At 43.8% G+C, this 20,804-nt stretch overlaps 1 long non-coding RNA gene across 1 annotated transcript in view; it reads left to right on the forward strand.

The window, feature by feature from the left end:
* The window catches only part of LOC122692451, a 6,596-nt gene extending 2,671 nt beyond the window's left edge, over positions 1-3,925 (forward strand). The window contains exons 2-3 of the long non-coding RNA XR_006340661.1: positions 1,574-1,575; positions 3,914-3,925. This is a non-coding gene — a long non-coding RNA (uncharacterized LOC122692451). The remainder of the gene's footprint in view (positions 1-1,573; positions 1,576-3,913) is intronic.
* Positions 3,926-20,804: the final 16,879 nt, after the last annotated feature.

The following is a 20,804-nucleotide window of genomic DNA, read 5'->3' on the forward strand; positions in this document are numbered from 1 at the left end:
GCCACAGGCTGAGTGTGGAGGGGTCCATTCAAAGAAAGACAAGCAGGATTCTCATGAGGTCTGAGTGTATCACTGAAGGGGGGCCTGTGCAGTAGACCCTGGGGTTCAGCATGACTGCTGGTCCCAAAGAAGGTGGTCATTAGTGCAGGTGCTCACAGGACTGGCTGGTGTGAGTTCAAGGACCTGCAGGCTGCCTGCTCCCCAGGCAGACGCTGAGGCAGCAACAGCATGGAGCAGTTCAGGGGAGCTCTCAACAGTACTCTGTATGATCCTTCTTATTAAAACCACCATGATGTCCAAGTAGATAAAAATCAAAGAGGAGATACAACGTAGAAATGGTGGGTAACATATGAAGTTATGAGAGGTTTAATGGCAGGAAGGAACTAATTTCTACAGATGTCATCCCCCTGTGCTTCAAATAGTTTATCATTACGTTACCTTTCCTGCAACCTTAAATAGGTGGGAGAGGTTAATGCTGGTGGTGCATTAACCCTTCATTCATTCCACATCAATTGTAACACTGAAAAACCATTCACTTTTATTCATTAAGATACATTAATTTTACACAGATGGAATAAAACCTTTTCCAATTGTTGTTTGATCCTTGATTAAAATACACATTACAAGCTTCTAAAAACTTTCCTGTTTCTCTGATGAAATGATCTGAGAATGTGATTTATATGGTTTATAAAATGGAGGCTAATTTACTAAACATGGATGGGCATTCATTATATTAATATGACTTTTCCAGAAAGAGTTTTCTATACTTACATCAGATAGAAGAGAAGGTGTCCTTACTTCAAGCCTGCCAGATAATATGCATGATTTCTCTATGTTGCTGTTATAAAAATACCTTAGATTTTCATGAACAATCCTTCTTTTATGCTTAAAAAGCAAGTAACATAATTATTGAAAACTTAGAGCAAACTTCTGTCTTACTTTGAATTATTCCCTAAACACTTACATCATGGTGACCACAGAGGTGTTTGACATCAGTGAGAAATACCTCCATTCAGAGGTTTAGTGTGTATATAACATGACTGTGTTCTTCATCTTATAAATTGGAGAATAAATGTAAATGATTCCCACTTCATATAGAAGGGCTTCTCTTACCATTGGGCAACAACCATCAAAAACATAAGTTCATATATACAGTAGAAACAAATCACTGCTGCTCTGGAGCCATTCCCCTCGGAGAGTGTTCTGTGCGTCAGCTCCATGCCTTGTGCAAGCTCCTATAGACCCTGGTTGGCACTGCCCTTGGCCCCACCTCAACCATGGGCATGCTGGCACATGGCCCTGGTGTCTCTCAGATGTTGTTTTCACCAGGTCACCAGCATAGATCCAAGTCAGGGCCCAGGATTGCATTCATGGAGCTGGACCTGCTGTGGTGCCATGCGGGCAGCTCAGACTCTGGCTTGGTCCAGCTCCCTCAAGTACAAGCTCACAGAGTCTACAGTTGCTCAAGCTACACCTTTCAGGACTGTTGGAGTCCTTATTGTCTAATCAGGCTTTCTGTAGGTGCTGAGTTGACAAAGCCACTCGTGGGGGTATAAAATCGTGGCCTGTGCAGCTGTGAGATTTCACTTTTTCTTCCTTAGATGCACGACCCTGGGGCTCAGTTGTGCTTTCTGCCCCTCTGTGCGCTTGGGCCCCCCACAGGCGCCTGTTCCTAGGGCTACCCTGGAGCACAGGAGTCCAGCCTGGTGGGGAGGGTCATGGGGGAGGAGGTGGCAGCTGGGGTCGTGAGATCACCCCACCCGGTGGGAGTGCCTGCTAGTGCCTGGCCAGGAGGGGCTGGCATAGGAGGAGAGGGGCTGCAGTGGTGGTTCTTCCCTGCGGGCCTCACTCGACGACGCTGCTCTGCGCTTTGGTGGTTCAGGCTTCCTCCCCAAGCATCCTGTTTGCAGAGCTCCTTCCTCCCTCCCGTCCCTTCAGGTGTCTCCTCACAGCCAACAGCAGTCCTCTGCCTGGGTCTGCTCTCCAAACCCCACATTTGAGGACCCAGCCCTTGTGTGCAATGGTGGACACCCTCTCAGGCTTGGGGGAGCAGGGCTGGGGTCAGTACCACCTGCGGAGGTCTCACTCTGTCCTGCCTGCCTCTGACTGGTGCTGCCTTCTCTTCCCATCAGAGAATGAGGCTCCCTTCCATCCCGGTGAGCTCCCCTCTAGGGCTGCAGGTCCCGCCCCACTTCCTCTCCTCTTCCCTTTCCTTCATTTTCTTTGGTCCCACCTGACTAACAGAATCTTCCTTGTCCTTTTAGGTGTCCATGGTCCTCTGCTGGTGTTCAGTAGGAACTCTGTGAGAATTATTCCATTTGTAGACGTATTCTTGATGCATTCGTGTAGAAAGATGAATTTCATGTCTTCTGAATCCTCTGTCATCTTGACTTCTTCCTTCTCTGTTTCATTCTTAATCTAGCTAAGGGTGTATCAGTTTTTTGTAAATTGAAAACCATATTCACTGAGAATAGTAAGTAGAAGAACTTGTTATTTGCCCTTTCAGCTGCATCTTCTCTGCACACCCAGTGTGTGATGCCAAGAAATCCAGGCTTCAAAGATTTACGTCCAATAGAAAATCAAAAATTATATGAAATATTTCACCTTGTAAATTTACCTTTAATGAAAGACTGGGAACATACGAGGGGATGTGAAGGGCAGAGAGGATGTTATGATGGACATAACCAAACTGGAACAGTTTCTCATAATGTAAACATTACTGCCAAGAGAAATCAAGGATGTGAATCAAATGTAGGAAAGTTCTTAATCAGTAATCAAATCTAAATAAGTATTAGAGAATGTGCACTAGAAAGCATTTCATCAGTTGCTCTTCTCTGCTTTCACTCTAAAGGAGAATCACCGTATATGAACTTATGTTTCTGATGGTTGATGCCTCAAAGATAAGAGAAGCCCTTGTGTATTAGGAGGGCATGATTTATATTTATTCTTCATTAGAAGATTTAGGACACAGTAATGCAAAATGTACAGTGAACATCTAAATGGAGGCGTTCTGTCATTGAAGTCAAACATCCCTGGAGGTCACCATGACGTCAGTGATCAGGGAATGATTCTCTGTGTTAAAGTAACACAGGTTTTTTCCAAGTTTTCACTAGTTATGTCACTTGTTTTTTGAAGATGAAACAATGACAGTTCACTGAAATCTTGGTATATCTTTATAGTATCACTGAAATCTTGATGTATCTCAATAATATCAACAGAAATATATCAACAATAACAGTTCACTGAAATCTCAATTTATCTTTGTAATATCTTTATAATATCAACAGAATATTAGTTGACATGGCTGAAATAATGACATCTTCTCTGATACCCTAGAAAAGTACTGGACACCCTTCCTGGAAAAGTCATGTGATTAATGTAGGTTCCTGTTTATGAAACAATTAGCCTCCATTCTGTACACCATAGAAATACTTTTCTCAGATCATTATATGAAAGGAATGAATATCTTTCTCTATGCTTATAATTGATTATCTTGATCAAGGATCCCACAGTGAACTGTAAAATGTTTTATGTCGATTGTATGTGCTATTAATATATGTTAATTAATAAACTGAGTGGTTTTTAGTGTTACAGTTGATGTGGAATGAAGTGTTAACCCACCACCAACTTTAACCTCTCCCACCTTGTTTAAGGTTGCAGGGAAGAAATGGAGCATAACCTATTTGCTAGCACAGACGGATGGCATCTATAGAAATTAGTTTCCTTTCTGGCCTTAATCCTCACATAATGTCACATATTTTCCATAATTTCTACAGTGTACCTTCCCCACCCCCCTCTGTAACTGCTGGGATGTTGTGATGGTTCTAATAAGGATCATACAGAGTACTGTTGAGAGCTCCCCTGAACTGCTCCATGCTGTTGCTGCCTCAGCGTCTGTCTGGGGAGCAGGCAGCCTGCAGGTCCTTGAACTCATACCAGCCAGTTCTGTGAGCACCTGCACTAGATGACCACCTTCCTTGAGATCAGCAGTCTTGCTGAACCCCAGGGCTTACTTCACAGGCCTCCCTTCAATGAGCTCACCAGAATCCTGCTCCTTTGGTTTGAATGGACCCATCCACACTCAGCCTGAGGAGCCCAGAGCACTTCACCCAGGGTCACTTAGAAAAGCCTGAATCCCCAGTACTGCAGCTTTCTCTGCCTGGTTCTCGCCTTGACCTCCCTCAGGGGGCCCTCAAGGCTTGTAGTTAATTCACTCAAGACCTTGAGTAATAAACTCATCTCTATCAATTTCCATTGTGCTTTTATGTTGAACTGAGACTCTCCATTCTTGCTGGAGGTTCCTTTTAACAAATGTAAATTTAAGAAAGTCACAAAAATATAATTAAAGCCATATTTATCAAAATCTGGAATCATTTATACAATTTTATGCTATATATTTCTTTGCACATGTTCTGTGTCTCAACTTATGGAACACAGTATTTCATGGCTTTGACCTACACTGAATGCAAAATGTAAATATATGAAGGTGTATTTTAAGAGTGTGAAACCTAAGAAGAAAAGCAGTGTGGGTATATGTGTTTATACACATGTCTTTTGCAGCGTTCAGAAATGTTAAATCAAAACTGGTCATTTCATAACTTTTGATGAGTTACTAACTAAAAGCCTTAGAATCATAAAGTAAATCTAATTTGTTTACTTTTCGTTGAATTCATTTCTCTCATATTTCATGAATCCTTGTTTTGAGATTCTTTCCATCCAGATCCTGTTTTGCTTGCTGGCCTGTTAATTATGAAAAATTTATTTTGTGGGGTTTTTTTTTTTTTTAGTTCAAAATTTATGAACTAAATTATGAACTTTACTTATCTGCTCAAGGATTTTAAGAATAGCTTTTATTAAATTTCATGGGGGTCAGAAATTAGTTTCAAGATGAGATTAATTTCCCTATGAGCATATTAATTTGATTTTGTTTAATACGTTCCATTCCTTCCTTCTTAATTTGAGAGGAGCACTAAGAGAATCTTTTTTTTTCTGATTGTTTCTTTCATTTCTTATAATTGACTTCATCAGGGTTAAGCAGTTTATTGTGACAATTGATCAGGAGAAAATCTGGAAACTTCATAAGTGATCGTGTTGCTTAGGCAATTATAAGAAGTGAACACAGTGAAGCTGATGGGTACATTACAGAGTATCTGTAATTAAAAGAAAAATACTTCAGGGGCTTCCCTGGAGACTCAGGGGTAAAGAATCTGCCTACTAAGACAAAGAGTTGGACATGACTGAGCAACTGAACAACAAAAACAAGGCAGAAGACACAGGTTCGATCCCTGATCTGGGAAGATCCCTCACCAGTTCAGTTCAGTCGCTCACTTGTGTCTGACTGTTTGCGACCCCATGAACCTCAGCATGCCAGGCCTCCCTGTCCATCACCAACTCCTGGAATCCACCCAAACCCATGTCCATCGAGTTGGTGATGCCATCCAACCATCTCATCCTCTGTTGTCCCCTTCTCCTCCTGCCTTCAATCTTTCCCAGCATCAGGGTCTTTTCAAATCAGCCAGCTCTCCGCATCAGGTGGCCAAAGTATTGGAGTTTCAGCTTCAGCATCAGTCCTTCCAATGAATACCCAGGACTATCTCCTTTAGGATGGACTGGTTGGACCTCCTTGCAGTCCAAGGGACTCTCAAGAGTCTTCTCCAACACCACAGTTCAAAAGCATCAATTCTTTGGCGCTCAGCTTTCTTTATAGTCCAAATCTCACATCCATACATGACCACTGGAAAAGCCATAGCCTTGACTAGATGGACCTTTGTTGACAAAGTAATGTCTCTGCTTTTTAATATGCTATCTAGGTTGGTCATAACTTGCCTTCTAAGGAGTAAGCATCTTTTAATTTCATGGCTGCAGTCACCATCTGCAGTGATTTTGGAGCCCAGAAAAATAAAGTCAACCACTGTTTTCACTGTTTCCCCATCTGTTTGCCATGAAGTGATGGGACCAGATGCCATGATCTTAGTTTTCTGAATGTTGAGCTTTAAGCAAACTTTTTCACTCTCCTCTTTCACTTTCATCAAGAGGCTCTTTAGTTTTCTTCATTTTCTGCCATAATGGTGGTGTCATCTGCATGTCTGAGGTTATTGATATTTCTCCCAGCAATCTTGATTCCAGCTTGTGCTTCATCCCGCCCAGCATTTCTCATGATGTACTCTGCATATAAGTTAAATAAGCAGGGTGACAATGTACAGCCTTGACGTACTCCTTTTCCTATTTGGAACCAAGAACCCGTGGCCAGAGCCCACGTGCTGCAACTCCTGAGCCCACACACCTGGGACCCCTGCTCCCCAACAAGAGATGCCACCGCAATGAGAAGCCCACACCCGCAGCTAGAGAGTAGCCCTACCTCACTGCAGCTCGAGAAAAGACCACACAGCAATGCAGACCTGGCACAGCAAAAGATAAATAAATACAATGAGTTTTAAAAAAGAAAAAGAATTCAATAGATCGAGGCTGTAATCTGAAGTAAGAGATAGAAAATACACAGGATGAAGAATTCCTCGTGTGGAGAGAGGGTACCTGCTGTCTTGTTGCACAACTGAGACCCTAAATTTAGGAGAAAAATGTACGTGTTTTATTGCTGAGTTATCTCCAGTTTTTGTATTTTCCTTGTAGGTATTTTTGCTACACCATTCACATTCTCGAGCCTTCCTTGTCTGTGTTATGACTACAGAGCTCTTGGTGTTCACACGTACGTGTATCATCCGTGCAGGACTCGATCAGAATTTATGAGTGCTTTTGAATTTTTCTCATGCATTGAGAAATTAATGTTAACTGAAGAAATTGATGCCACTTAGGAGATTTGAATGAAAATTTCTGATCACTTAAGTGAGATAAAAGGGGAAAAACATAAAGTTGTAGAGGTTTCATTCAGGCAGTTATAACTGACCAAGATATGCAAGAACACGCTTTTTCTAAAAATTTTTATTTATTTATTTATTTTTGGCTGTGCTGGGTCTTCGTTGCTGCCCAGGCTTTTCTGTGGTTGCTGCACGCAGGGGCTCCTCTCTAGTTGCGAAGAGGGGAGCTACTCTTCCTTGAAGTGTGTGGGCTTCTCACTGCAGTGGCTTCTCTTGTTGCGGAGCACAGGCTCTAGGGCACGCAGGCTTCAGTAGCTGCAGCTCCTGGGCTCAGTAGTTGTGGCTCCCGGGCCCTAGAGCACAGAATCAATAGTTACGGTGCAGGGGTTTAGTTGCTCCAAGGTATGTGGGATCTTCTTGGATCAGGGATTGAACCTGTGTCTCCTGCATTGGCACAAGGATTTTTTTACCCACTGAACCACCAAGGAAGCCCCAGATGCTGTGTGTGATGCTGCTTTTCCTTAGTGAGGAACACACAACCCATTGAGAGCTCACATGAGAGCTCTCTGGAAATGCATGGCGGAAACTGCAAGGAAGCTCTCTTTGATCCCTCCAAAGTCTTAGGCTGCTAGTGGAGGGGGGGTGTGTTCTGATGAACAGATGACAGAGATGAGAATGTGGCAAATACAGTAGGTTTCTGAGAATCTGGGAAATCAAATTCTGTCCTCCTGAGTTAGGAGAGTTTCTGGGTAGCACAGAGGACTAACACCACTAGACAGAGGTTATTATACTTTCCCAGACTTAGATCTGGGAAAAAGGGAAACAGTGGCAGACTTTATTTTCTTGGGCTCCAAGATCACTGCATACGGTTACTGCAGCCATGAAATTAAAAGACGCTTGCTCCTTGGGAGAAAAGCTATGACAGTTCCTTTTAGTCGCTCAGTCGTGTCTGACCCTTTGTGACCCCATGGACTGCAGCATACCACGTTTCCATGTCCATCACCAACACCTGGAGCTTGCTCAAACTCATGTCCATCGAGTCAGTGATGACATCCAACCCTCTTATCCTCTGTTGTCCCCTTCTCTTCCCACCTTCAATCTTTCCCAGCATAAGGGTCTATTCCAACGAGTCAGTTCTTTAAATCAGGTGGCCAAAGTATTGGAGTTTCAGCTTCAGCATCAGTCCTTCCAATGAACATTCAGGACTGATTTCCTTTAGGACTGACTGGTTTGATCTCCTTGCAGTCCAAGGGACTCTCAAGAGTCTTCTCCAACACCACAGTTCAAAAGCAATAATTCTTTGGCACTCAGCTTTCCTTATGGTCCAACTCTCGCATCCATACATGACTACTGGAAAAACCACAGCTTTGACTAGACGGACCTTTGTTGGCAAAGTAATGTCTTTGCTTTTTAATATGCTGTCTAGATTGGTCATAGTTTTTCTTCCAAGGAGCAAGTGTCTTTTAATTTTATGACTGCAGTCAGCATTTGCAGTGATTTTGAAGTCCAAGAAAATAAAGTCTGTCACTGTTTCCATTGCTTCCCTATCTATTTGCCATGAAGTGATGGCACTGGATGCCATGATCTTAGTTTTTTCATTGTTGAGTTTTAAGCCAGCTTTTTCACTCTCCTCTTTCACTTTCATCAAGAGGCTCTTCAGTTCCTTTTCACTTTCTGCCATAAGAGTGGTATCATCTGCATATCTGAGGCTATTGTTATTTCTCCCAGTAATCATGATTCCAGCTTGTGCTTCATCCAGCCCTGCATTTTGCATGATGTATTCCGCATGTAAATTAAGTAGACAGGGTGACAATATACAGCCTTAAGGTCCTCCTTTCCCAATTTGGAACCAGTCCGTTTTTCCATGTCCAGTTCTAACTGTTGCCTCTTGACCTGCATATAGATTTCTCAGGAAGCAGGTAAAGTGGTCTGGTATTCCCATCTCGTTAAGAATTTTCCACAGTTTGTTGGGATCCACACAGTCAAAACAAACATAGCATATTAAAAAGTGGAGGCATCACTTTGTCAACAAAGGTCTATGTAGTCAAAACTATGGTTTTTCCAGTAGTCATATACGGATGTGAGTTGGACTATAAAGAAGGCTGAGTGCCGAAGAATTGATGCTTTCAAACTGTGGTGCTAGAGAAGACCCTTGAGAGTCCCTTGGACTGCAAAGAGATCAAATCAGTCAGTCCTAAAGGAAATCAACCCTGAATATTCATTGAAAGGACTGATGATGAAGCTGAAACTCCAATACTTTGGCTACTTGATGCAAAGAGTCGACTCACTGGAAACGACCCTGATGTTGGAAAAGATTGAAGGCAGGAGGAGAAGGGGATGACAGAGAATGAGATGGTTGGATGGCATCATGGACTCGATGGACAGGAGTTTGAGCAAGCTCCAGGTGTTGATGATAGACAGGGAAGCGTGGTATGCTGCAGTCCATGGGATCGCAAAGAGTTGGACATGACTGAGCAACTGAACAAGACAGCATCTGTTAAAACTTACTATTGGGGGTACTTTTAGAGGGAGAAATTTATAAATTTCCATCTTTCTGTGGATATTTTTCTATTTAGATTTTCTGTAACTACTTGGGAATGGGTTCATATTAGTAAAATATATTTTAGTGGAAAACATCCTTATCACCACCCAAAATTGAAAATTATTTGGCATTGAGGTGGACAAATATATGCAATAATTTTTAACATAAAAATTTCTGTCAAAAAAAAAAAATTCTGTCATCATGGTCTTCCTTTTAATTATAGGGCTTAGAAATCCTCAGGCACTTTGGTTCTATTTCTCTGATCATACTTAAGTGATGCTGAAGCTCAGGGATCAGGAAAGAACTCACTGTTGGGTAGAAAAATTTCTCAGAGGAACAGAGAAGTCAGCACAATACAAGAGTTTCATTGCCAGGCTCTCAGCTGTCAACTCAGCATTTCCTGCTCATTCCATATGAGAACCTGTCTGCCTCCCCAGATCGCATAAAAGAAAAAGCCTCTCAGGGCACTGCAGTGGTCTCTTTGGGAATAACAAGTTGATTGTAGTTTTTTAGGGGGAGGGTAATTAACAGTTTTTAGAAAGTTAATTACAAGTTTTACACAAGTATGCTTTTGTTCCATGAGCCTACCTTCTCATTGCAGCTAAAAGTGAAAAGATAATCGCAATTCTGAGGGAAGGGGAGGTCACAGAATCACAAATGCATATCTAGGGGTGTGACAGCCTTCATCTAACACAGGTGCTGATATTCAAACCAGCACACCTCCTCCCAGAGTGTACTGGCAACAGAAAGGAGTCAGATACCGATTTTCTATTTCAATCTGAGAGGAAGAGTCTACAGACAAGGAGTATCAGGGCTAAGTGGTTATTTCAGAAAAAAAGAAATCCTTTAGGATTCAAATCTAGTCCATTGCCAAAGCCACACAGAAGGAAAGAAGGATTCTGACTCTTGAGCTGGACTAGTAAAGAGAGGCCAGGACTAGAGATCCAACAGCCATCCATGACCGCTCTGAACTTATAATTTAATGTAATCCACAATGACTTTGATTCCTGGCATTGACTGCGAGTGACAATGCAGCTTAGACTTTTAATTTTCTTAAGAACCGTAGGGTTTTCCCTTTTATTTGTTTATTTTTGGTTGCACTGAGTCTTCATTGCTGCGTGGGCTTTCTCTAGTTGGGGTGAGCCGGGGCTACTCCTTGCTGTGGTGCCCAGGCTTCTCATTGCAGTGGCTTCTCTTGCTGCAGATCACAGATTCCAGGCGCTCAGCCTTCAGTATCTGCAGCATGTGGGTTCAGTAGTTTGGTGTGCCGCTCTAGAGAGCAGGCTCAAAAGTGCCGGCGCACAGGCTTAGCTGCTCGAGGACGTGTGGAACCTTCCTGGACCAAGGATGGACCCCGTGTCCCCGCACCGGCAGGTGGATTCTTATCCACTGTGGCACCAGGGGAGTCCTTAAGAACTGTAGTTTTGAGCTCAGTCTGAAGTTCCGCCTCGTTTACTGAAACCATAGATTAAATTCAGGGTTATTGCAGGTGTGCGTGCCTATGACACCTTCTGCTTCTAGTAATGAGTAAGATGAATCTACAAGTCACTGAGTCCTGTGCAGAAATGGTGAACCCAGATGACAGTTCCTGGTATAAAATTGTTTGCTTTATCTCTGAGTATTCGAAGTGCTTGATGGAGACAGTAATTGTTACCTCCTGAAAATGTCTTTGATCTGTTAAGTTGATGAGACTGTTTTCCCTATTGAAGAAAAGGAATCGGCACATAAGAAAAGTGTACATTTATAATAATGAGTTTCAGATAGCCCCAGTCAGGCTCAAATACACCATGATGCTTTCACTCATCTAAAAATATTCTACTATCAATTGTTGTTGTTGTTTAGTTGTAAGTCATGTCCGACTCTTTGTGACCCCATGGACTATAGCCCACCAGCTTCCTCTGTCATTGGGATTTCCCAGGCAAGAATACTGGAGTGGGTTGCCGTTTCTTTCTCCAGGGGATCTTCCTGACCTGGGGATTGAACCCATGTCTCCTGCGTTGGCAGGAAGTTTCTTTACCACTGAGCCACCAGGGAAGCCCAAAATATAATGACACATTACCAAGAGAGCTCAATATCTATTTAAACTATTGAGAGAACAGAGCTACCTGGATTTGTCAGATATCACAGTGATTAAATGTGCTAGATTTGTTACCAGCCAAGTCAGGTTTAAGTCCTTTCTTGCCTGTGGTGGTTTAGTTGCTAAGTCATTCCAGGTTTCCCTGCCCTGTTTCATCTCCCTGAATTTGCTCAAACTCATGTCCATTGAGTCAGTGATGCCATCCAACCATCTCATCCTCTGTCACCTCCTTTTCCTCCTGCCCTCAATCTTTCCCAACATCAGGCTCTTTTCCAGTTACTTAGCTCTTCACCTCAGGTGGCCAAAGTATTGGAGCTTCAGCCTCAGCATCAGTCCTTCCAATGACTATTCAGGGTTCAGTTCCTTTAAGATTGACTGATTTGATCTCCTTGCTGCCCAAGGGACTCTTATGAGTCTTCTACAGCACACAGTTTGAAAGCATCAATTCTTTGACCCTCAGCCTTCAGGGTCCAACTTTCACATCCATACATGATTACTGGAAGAACCATAGCTTTGACTATAGGGACCTTTGTCAGCAAACTGATGTCTCCACTTTTTAGTATGCTGTCTAGACCTTCATAGCAGTGGTTCACTCATTTATAAGAGCTCTTTTTTTTTCAGATTTTTTTCTGCTTTTATTTTATTCATTTTAAGTTAATTTTTTATTTGAGTATGTCGGGGCAGTCTCAGCGTGGGTTGGAAAAGAATTTCCAGACACAGAGTATTTCAGAAGGGGATGCATTTATTAAGAGCAGGGAGCAGAAGTAATGAAGGTGCTACAAATGCAGCTGGCTGGAGGGAGACTGTGCTTTTCGTGGGTTAGCAGCTGATTTTTACAGCCTCAAGACAAAGAAAATTCCTGCTGGAAGGCTAGCACTAGGTTATTGGATAGGGCACTATAGTGGCTACCAGGATGGGCATTTTTGCCTAATTTGGTGTTAAGTCTGCTGGTGATGATGGAAGGGGGTGGGGGCAGAGCTTTTGGCAGTGGTTACAAAGGGGTTTTTCCAGCAGTCACATACGGATGTGAGGGTTAGACTGTAAAGAAGGCTTGAGTGCCGAAGAATTGATGCTTTCGAACTCCGGGGCTAGAGAAGACTCTTGAGAGTCCCTTAACAGCAAGGAGATCAAACCAGTCAAGCCTAAAGGAAGTCAACCCTGAATATTCATTGGAAGGACTGATTCTGAAGCTGAAGCTCCAATATTTGGCCACCTGATGTGAACAGCCAATTCACTGGCCCTGATGCTGGAAAAGATTGAGGGTAGGAGGAGAAGGGGACAACAGAGAATGAGATGGTTGGATGGCATCACCAACTCACTGGATATGAGTTGAGCAAACTCTGGGAGATACCGAAGGACAGGGAAAGCTGGTGTGCTGCAGTCCATGGAGTCGCAAAGAGTCAGACACAACTGAGCGACTGAACAACAATGACCAAGGGGCTCAGACAGTTCCAGAGACGACCTTGTTTCTGGGCTCCATGTCTGAGACCTTGGGGCAAGACTCTACAGAGCATAGTTGATTTATAATGATGCATTTGTTTCTGCAGTACAGCAAAGTGAGTCAGCATACGTATACATGCATCCACTCTCCTTTAGATTCTTTTCCCGTATAGATCATCCCAGAGTACTGAGTAGACTTTCTGTGCTGTGTGGGAGGTCTTGTCAGTTGTCTATTTTACATATAGCTGTGTGTATATGGGGCTTTCCTGGTGGCTCATATGGTAAGGAATGGGTCAGGAAGATCCCCTGGAGAAGGGCATGGCAACCCACTCCAGAATTCTTGCTTGGAGAATTCCATGGATAGAGGAGCCTGGCGGAGTGCAGTCCATGGGGTCACAAAGAGTCAGACATGACTGACAACTAACACTTTCACTACTTCAGCGTGTATATGTCTATCCCAATTTTCCAATTTATCCCTCCCCAACTTCCCCCTCAGTAATTATGTTTGTTTTCTACATCTGTGATTCAATTTTTATTTCATATATAGGTTCATTTGTACAATTTTTTTTTTTAGATTCCACATATAAGTGATATCTTATGATATATATATAAGAGCTCTTTAAAATTTGTATATTAAAATCTTGGAAATCTCTTAGTAAAATAAAATCAAGAAAGTAATATATCTCTGTGGAAATGAATAATAAGTGGACAAGATTAAATTTCACTTGGTGTAACACATGTGGCCCATGCCTCATTTTTCTATGCAGGAAACTCTAGCTCAGAAGGCAAATATTCTTCACAGAGAACTGGAAGAATGGCCATCAGAGATTTTGCAATAGAATTGATCTTCATATCCCAGAATGTATTTGGAATCCTGGGAAATTTCTGTCTTCTTTACCATTATCTCTTCCTTCACTTTGCTGGGTGCAGGCTAAGATCCACAGATCTGATCATTGAGTATCTGCTTATAGCCCACTCCTTGGTCATGCTCTCTACAGGAACCCCAAGGACAATGGAAGTGTTTGGGTGGAAATATTTTCTCAATGATACTGAATGCAAAATTGTTTACTACACCAAAGAGAGGCCAGGGAGTGTCCGTTGGTAGCACCTGCCTCTTGAGTGTCTGCCAGGCCATCACCATCAGTCCCAGGAACTCCACGTGGGAACAGCTTAAAATGAAAGCTCCCAAGTACACTGGATCTGCTATTTTCCTCTGCTGGGTTGTGCCATGCTGATAAATATTCTATTTACTAGGTATGTGAAAGATCATTGGAGTAACAGAAACATCACAAGGAAGAAAGATTTGGGATTGTGTTATGGTGTGATTCATAATAGAATCAAAGTTTTACTGAGTGTAGGATGGTTTTTACTTCCTGCTGTGTCATGTCTGGTCTCACGATCTGGTTCAGAGGCTCCATGGTTTTCATCTTGTACAGGCCCAAGCAAAGGGTGCAATATATGCATAGGGCCAGCATCTCTTCAAGATCCTCCCCTGAATCTAGAGCTACCTAGAGCATCCGGTCCTGGTGAGCATCTTTGTGTCTTTGTACAGTGTCTCCTCCATGTTTCACATTTGTTTGGCTCTTTTTAACAATCCCAGCTGGTGGCTGGTGGCTGGTGGCTGGTGACTTCTGCTGCACCCATTACTGCATATTTCCCAACTGTAAGCCCCTACATTCTCATGAGTCATGGTTGCAGAGTACCCAGGCTCTCCTTTTCTTGGATAAAGATGAAATAATCACCTAATCTTATGTTGTTCAGTCACTAAGTTGTGTCCAACTCTTTGCGACCCCATGGACTGCACCACACCAGGCTCCCCTCTCCTTTACTGTCCCCAGGAGTTTGCTCAAATTCATGTCCATTGAATCAGTGATGATATCTAACCATTTCATCCTCTGCCACCGCCTTCTCCTCCTGCCCTCAATCTTTCCCATCATCAGGGTCTTTTCCAATGAGTCAGCTCTTTATATCAGGTGGCCTAAGTATTGGAGCTTCAGCTTCAGCATCAGTCCTTCCAGTGAATATTCAGGGTTGATTTCCTCTAGGATTGACTGGTTTGATCTCTTTGCTGTCCAAGGGACTGTTAAGAGTCCTCTCTAGCACCACAGTTGGAAAGCATCAGTTCTTCAGCACTCAGCCTTCTTTATGGTCCAACTCTCATATCCATACATGACTACTGGAAAAACCATAGCCTTGACTAGACGGATGTTTGTTGGCAAAGTAATGTCTCTGCTTTTTAATATGCTGTCTAGGTTGGTCATGGCTTTTCTTCCACCGAGCAAGCGTCTTTTAATTTTGTGGCTGCAGTCACCATCCACAGTGGTTTTTGAGCCCAAGAAAGTAAAGTCTGTCTCTTGCTAGTGTTCAAAGGGTGCTTATAAGTGTATAGTTTTAATAGTCCATTTTGGTGACCTGACAAACAGGATGAAGTCACAGTGACCAAATTGCCCTCATGGGCATCCTGTTCTTTTCTTAAGGTGAGATCCTGTTTTTTCCTGCTGATGTCCTGTTTTACCAGTTTATCAAGACTTGCCAGTTTCTCAAGACTACGTGACCCCCAGACCATGAGACCCCTTTGACTCCCTAGTAACAAGACCCCAGCTGCAGGCTAAAGATACACTAAGGCCCCCTCCCTTCGGGATGCAATTCCCCATCGACAAGGTATAAGAAGGGATGGCTATAAAGGGAGAACACTGGCTTCTCTCGAAAGGCAGCCACCTCTCTCTTCCTGCAATAAAGCTTTCTCTGCCGGATTGCCCAGTTCACTCTCCTTCTCTCCGCGCTAGTCTGTCATCACCGTTTCCGCTTTTCCCCCATAAATTTGCTGTGAAGTGATGGGAGTGTGTGTCACAATCTTAGTTTTTTGAATGTTGAGTTTAAAGTAAGTCAAAAAAAAGAAAAATATCATATATCAACACATGTATGTGGAGTCTAGAAAAAAGGTGTAGATGATCCTATTTTCAAAGTAGAAGCAGACACAAAAACATAGAGAAGAAATGTATGGACACCAAGGGGGGAAACGGGGTGAGGGGGATGAACTGGGAGCTTGGGATTGACACCTATACACTCTTGATGCTATGTATAAAATTGATAACTGATGAGAACCATGCTCTATAGCACAGAGTACTCATTGCTCAGTGCTGACCTGAGTCAGAAAGAAGCCCAAAAGGGAGAGGGTGTATGTATATGTATGACTGACTTATTTTTCTGTGCAGTAGAGACTAACACAACTTATAAAGCAACTATACTCTAGTAAAACTTAATTTAAAAAATTTCAGTGTTATCCAAGGATTGGCAGAGGTGGGGCTATGAATATTCTGTGTCTAGAGGATTTTCTGGACAGTGAAAATGATTTGTGGAAAACTTTTTTTTTTAACAGTTAATTTTTTAATTCAAAGAATTTGAATTCTAAAAGAACAGTCAATAAAATGGGTGCCAGGTGTCTCAACAAATATTCAGTCCCTTGAGCTCCGCGTGCCATTAAACTTGGAAGTATTGACAGGTACACTGAGACGGGTCTTTGGTTTCTGTATTATTAAGTCTGGATACTATAAAATTCTTAGAGGAAAACATAGGCAGAATATTATTTGACATAAATCTCAGCAACATCTTTTTCAATCCATCTACTACAGTAATGGAAGTAAAAGCAAAAACAAACAAATTAGACCAAATTTAACTCAAAAGTTTTTGCACAGCAAAGGAAACCACAAATAAAACAAAAAGCCCACAGAATGGGAGAAAATATTTGTGAGTGACAAGGAATTAGTCTCCAAAATTTACAAATAGTTCATGTAACTGAATATCCAAAAGACAAACAATACAATCAAAAAATGGGCAGAAGACCTAAACAGACATTTCTCCAAAGAAGACATACAGATGGCCAAGAGACACATGAAAAGATGCTCAACATCACTAATTATTGCATGCATGCATGCTAAGTCACTTCAGTCGTGTCTGACTCTGTGTGACCCCATGGACTGCAGCCCACCAGACTCCCCTGTCCACGGAATTCTCCAGGCAAGAATACTGGAGTGGGTTGCCATTTCCTTCTCCATTGTCTGAAAGGTAACCAAAGGTAATTAAACCCAGAAGCAAGCTGAGAAGAAAGAAAAAAACAAACCCTAAAAAAACCAGAACTACTTCAATTACTCCTTTTTGAGCTAGTACTCCCATGCTGGTTCCAAGGGTGGGGAGAATTATCTGAAAGCCAAATGTACATCTTTGTTGTAGATAAAGTTAGTTTTAACTCTTGGAGACTCTCACCCCCTTTTCACTAGATGATCACTAATTATTAGAGAAATGCAAATTGAAACTGCAGTGAGATATCACCTTACAACAGAATGCCCATCATCAAAAAAGTCTACAAATAATAGTGCTAAAGAGGGTCTGGAGAAAAGAGAACCCTCCTTGGTGGGAACATCACTGTTAGAAAGAATGTACACTGGTACAGCCACTGTGGAGAACAGTATGGAGTTTCCTTTAAAAAAAAAAAGTAAACAAAAATAAATGGAAAGCTTATCAAGTTTGATTATTAATAAATTCAAAGCTTATAAATAATGGATACATGTCACTATATGTTTCTTGAGTGTCACAAACTGTACAACCCTGAAAGTGAACTATAAGGTAAACTATGGGCCCTAAATACTTATGATGTCACTATAGATTCATCAGTGGTAACAGAAGTATCCCTATGGTGGAGGCGGATGATAAAGAAGGAGGTTATATGTATGTGGGAATAAGAAGCATATGGAAATTTCTGTACCTTTCTCTGAATTTTGCTGTGAAACTAAACCTTCTCTAAAAAAAATCTTTAAACTTTAAAAAATACATTGTTATTGGGGCATGCACACTTCATAGGATTTTTTCAAAAAGATTTAATGCTCTCAAATAATATTTAGAGAATGGATATGTTTCCCTTGTTTTATTTTTACCTCATTAATGCACTTTATAGATGTGATAAAATATCAGGTAAAGAGTAGGGAGAGAACAAAATACAGCCACATAATTTTTTATTTTTTAAATATTTATTTATTTGATTGAGTCAGGTCCTAGTTGTGGGAGCATGGGCTTAGTTGCCCTGTGGCATGTGGGATCCTAGTTCCCTGACCAGGAATGAAACCCACCTCCTCTGCACTGCAGGCCGATTCTTAACCGTTGGCCCACCAGAGAAATCCCCCAAACAATTCTTAAAATGTAGAAACACATACAATAAGGCAGCAACACCAAAAAAACCTCTCATCTTCAAATTCAGTTACAATGTGCCTTATCACTTAATATTGATCACTACTTCCTTTGTGTATTATCAAATACACATTTACAGCATCATGTCCAAAGGCTTTGGTCCCTTCCCATTTTAATCCATCCTCCATGACTGCCTTTGGTTCATTTTCAGAGAAAGCTGTGATGTAAATACCTTGGTGTCCCCGGGTCTCTGAAGATGGAGGCCCCCTCACCTATGGATAGGTGGTCACAATGCAAATCATTTTGGGAATGCCTGTGGCCCCAGGGGTCTTCCCAGGTGGCTCAGTGGCAAAGAATCCGCCTGCCATGTAGGAGACCCAGGAGACGCGGGATCGATCCCTGGGTCAGGAAGATCCCCTGAAGGGAATGACAACCCACGCCAGTATTCCTGCTGGGAAACCCCAAGGGCAGAGGAGCCTGGAGGGCTCTCGCCCACGGGGTCGCAGAAGAGCGGGACACGGCTGAGCTCCTGAACACGGAAGCACGTGGCCCCAGGGAGGGGAGGGGGAGACGGGGCCCGGGACTCGGGGTAACTTTGGAAGATCTGGGAGAGCAAGCCTCACCCCGCCAAGGGCATCATGTGACTTTGTCCTCCACTGGCCTCCGCCTCCCCTTCCCCAAGCGCAGCTCGCGGCCACGGAGGGCCGCCCCCAGGAGGAGCCCCTCCCGGGCATCAGGCGGGCCGAGCCGGCGTTCTCAGAGATTCCAGCCCCGCGCCCTCACCGGCTCAGGGCTCCCAGGGGTGCTGTGTGCGATGGCTCCGGCTCAGAGCCACGGAAGACGGGTGTTACAGGAGCCGCGTCAGCACCCACAGGGGCTCGTTCAACGTGCCGGCTCACGGCTTCCCCTCAAACCGGCCAACTCACAACTTCTTAGACTGGGGAGGCTTTGTATCCACTTTAAGGCTGCAGAGAACATCTTCAGGGAAGCGGTTCTCATCTGGGGGCCCAGGAGGCCCCTCCTCGCAACCTCCGGCCCCTGCTCCCGGGGGAGCAGCCGCGCCGCTCCTCTTCCTCCAGGCGAGGCCCGGGCTGAACGCGGGGCTTCGGCGCGTCTGCGAGGGCTCAGCGCCAGCTTCAGGCCCGGAGGGGCGGCGGGGTCTGCTGGGCCGGGGTCGGGAGGCGGACGCTGGTGCCGCTCACCGGTCCCGTGCTGGCGGAATCCGGGGAGCGAACACGTGTGGACACAAAGGAGGGCTTGACGGCGCTTCTCCGGGAGGAGCTGATCGTCCTCAATTTCTCCTGAGACAAGGCCAGGAGAGGTGGGCCTTCTCGGCTTTTCAAGCTCCTCCTGCCTGTGGGCGTGTGGGGAGCAGGCGAAGGCGCCCTGCTGACGCCTTGGAAGGTGTAATCTCAGGACGCTGAGGGGATTCTTCCCCAGGACCTGAGGAGAAAACGACCCAGGGCAGGAGAAAAAGAGGAGGAAATTGCCGCTTCTCGGGTAAACGTCTGTCCTGGCTCAGAGGCTACGTCTGCTTTTCCTCCTGAAATGCCCTGCATTAACAGTTTATACACCTTTCATTCTCTACTTCTGATGTTGCCTATTGAGGTGGTTTTCAACTGCTAAATTTTTCCCTTTTTATTCTGATGATGGTCAAGATCAGAGCTTTAGAATGTTTCTCCCTCATGTCCCAGAGCCTTTTCTCAGGTGTGTCTCTGCATCAAGGCTGCCTGGAGAACTTGAAGCATCCTCACCGAGAATTAATGACTTTCCTTGTGGCTAAGAATGCTCCTGCCAACGCAGGGGACACGGGTTCCATGCCCCGGCCATTAAGATCCCATGGGCCGCGGAGCAGCTAAGCCCGGGCCCACAAGTACTGAGCCTGCGCTCTGGAGCCCTGGAGCTGCAAGTACTGAAGTGTGTGCCCTGGAGCCCGCGCTGCACAACGAGAGAAGCCCCCGCAGTGAGAAGCCCGTGCACCACACCTAGAGAAAAGCCCGCAGAGCAACAGAGACCCAGCGTAGCCGGAAATAAATGAATGAATAAATCAAAATAGAAGGACCTGGGATTTAGGAGGACGGCTGGTTATAAAGGCTGCTAGGGAAGACCTATGAGGAATTTACATTTGCTTATGGATTTGCAGGCTGTTATCTAGCACGTGTGCTTATGTGAATAACTGGTGTCAAAGCAAGGCACGTGCAGGCCACCCGTCTACACAAATGATGCTAAGGCAGCAATATTATGGTCAGTGTAAGTAACTCTCGTCAATACTCCTATGCAATCCATATTGTAACCATCATAATGTCCCAGTAGTTAAAAACGAGGAAATGATGCACTGTACCATTTATGGAAAATATGATCTCAAGTTATTTGAGGGTCATGGCCAGTAGAAAAAGAGGAGTTACTATGAGATGTCATTCTACGTACATCCTAAGTCACTTCAGACGTGTCCAACTCCTTGTGACCCCATGGACTGTAGCCTGCCAGACTTCTCTGTCCGTGGGATTCTCCAGCAAGAATACTGGAATGGGTTGCCCTGCCCTTCTCCAGGGGATCTTCCAGACCCAGGGATCGAACCAGTGTCTCTTATGTCTCTGGCATTTGCAGACAAATTCTTTACCACTAGCATTACCTGGGAAGCCCCATGAGATGTCATCCTACTGTGTTACAGATACTTTCTACTCACCATCAGTTAGTGACGACTTAAAAAAAACCCAGGGGGATGCTAATGCTTGTATCAATGTTAACATTG

The sequence above is a fragment of the Cervus elaphus genome, chromosome 4 (genome assembly GCF_910594005.1).
Source record: "Cervus elaphus chromosome 4, mCerEla1.1, whole genome shotgun sequence".
Taxonomy (NCBI): domain Eukaryota; kingdom Metazoa; phylum Chordata; class Mammalia; order Artiodactyla; family Cervidae; genus Cervus; species Cervus elaphus.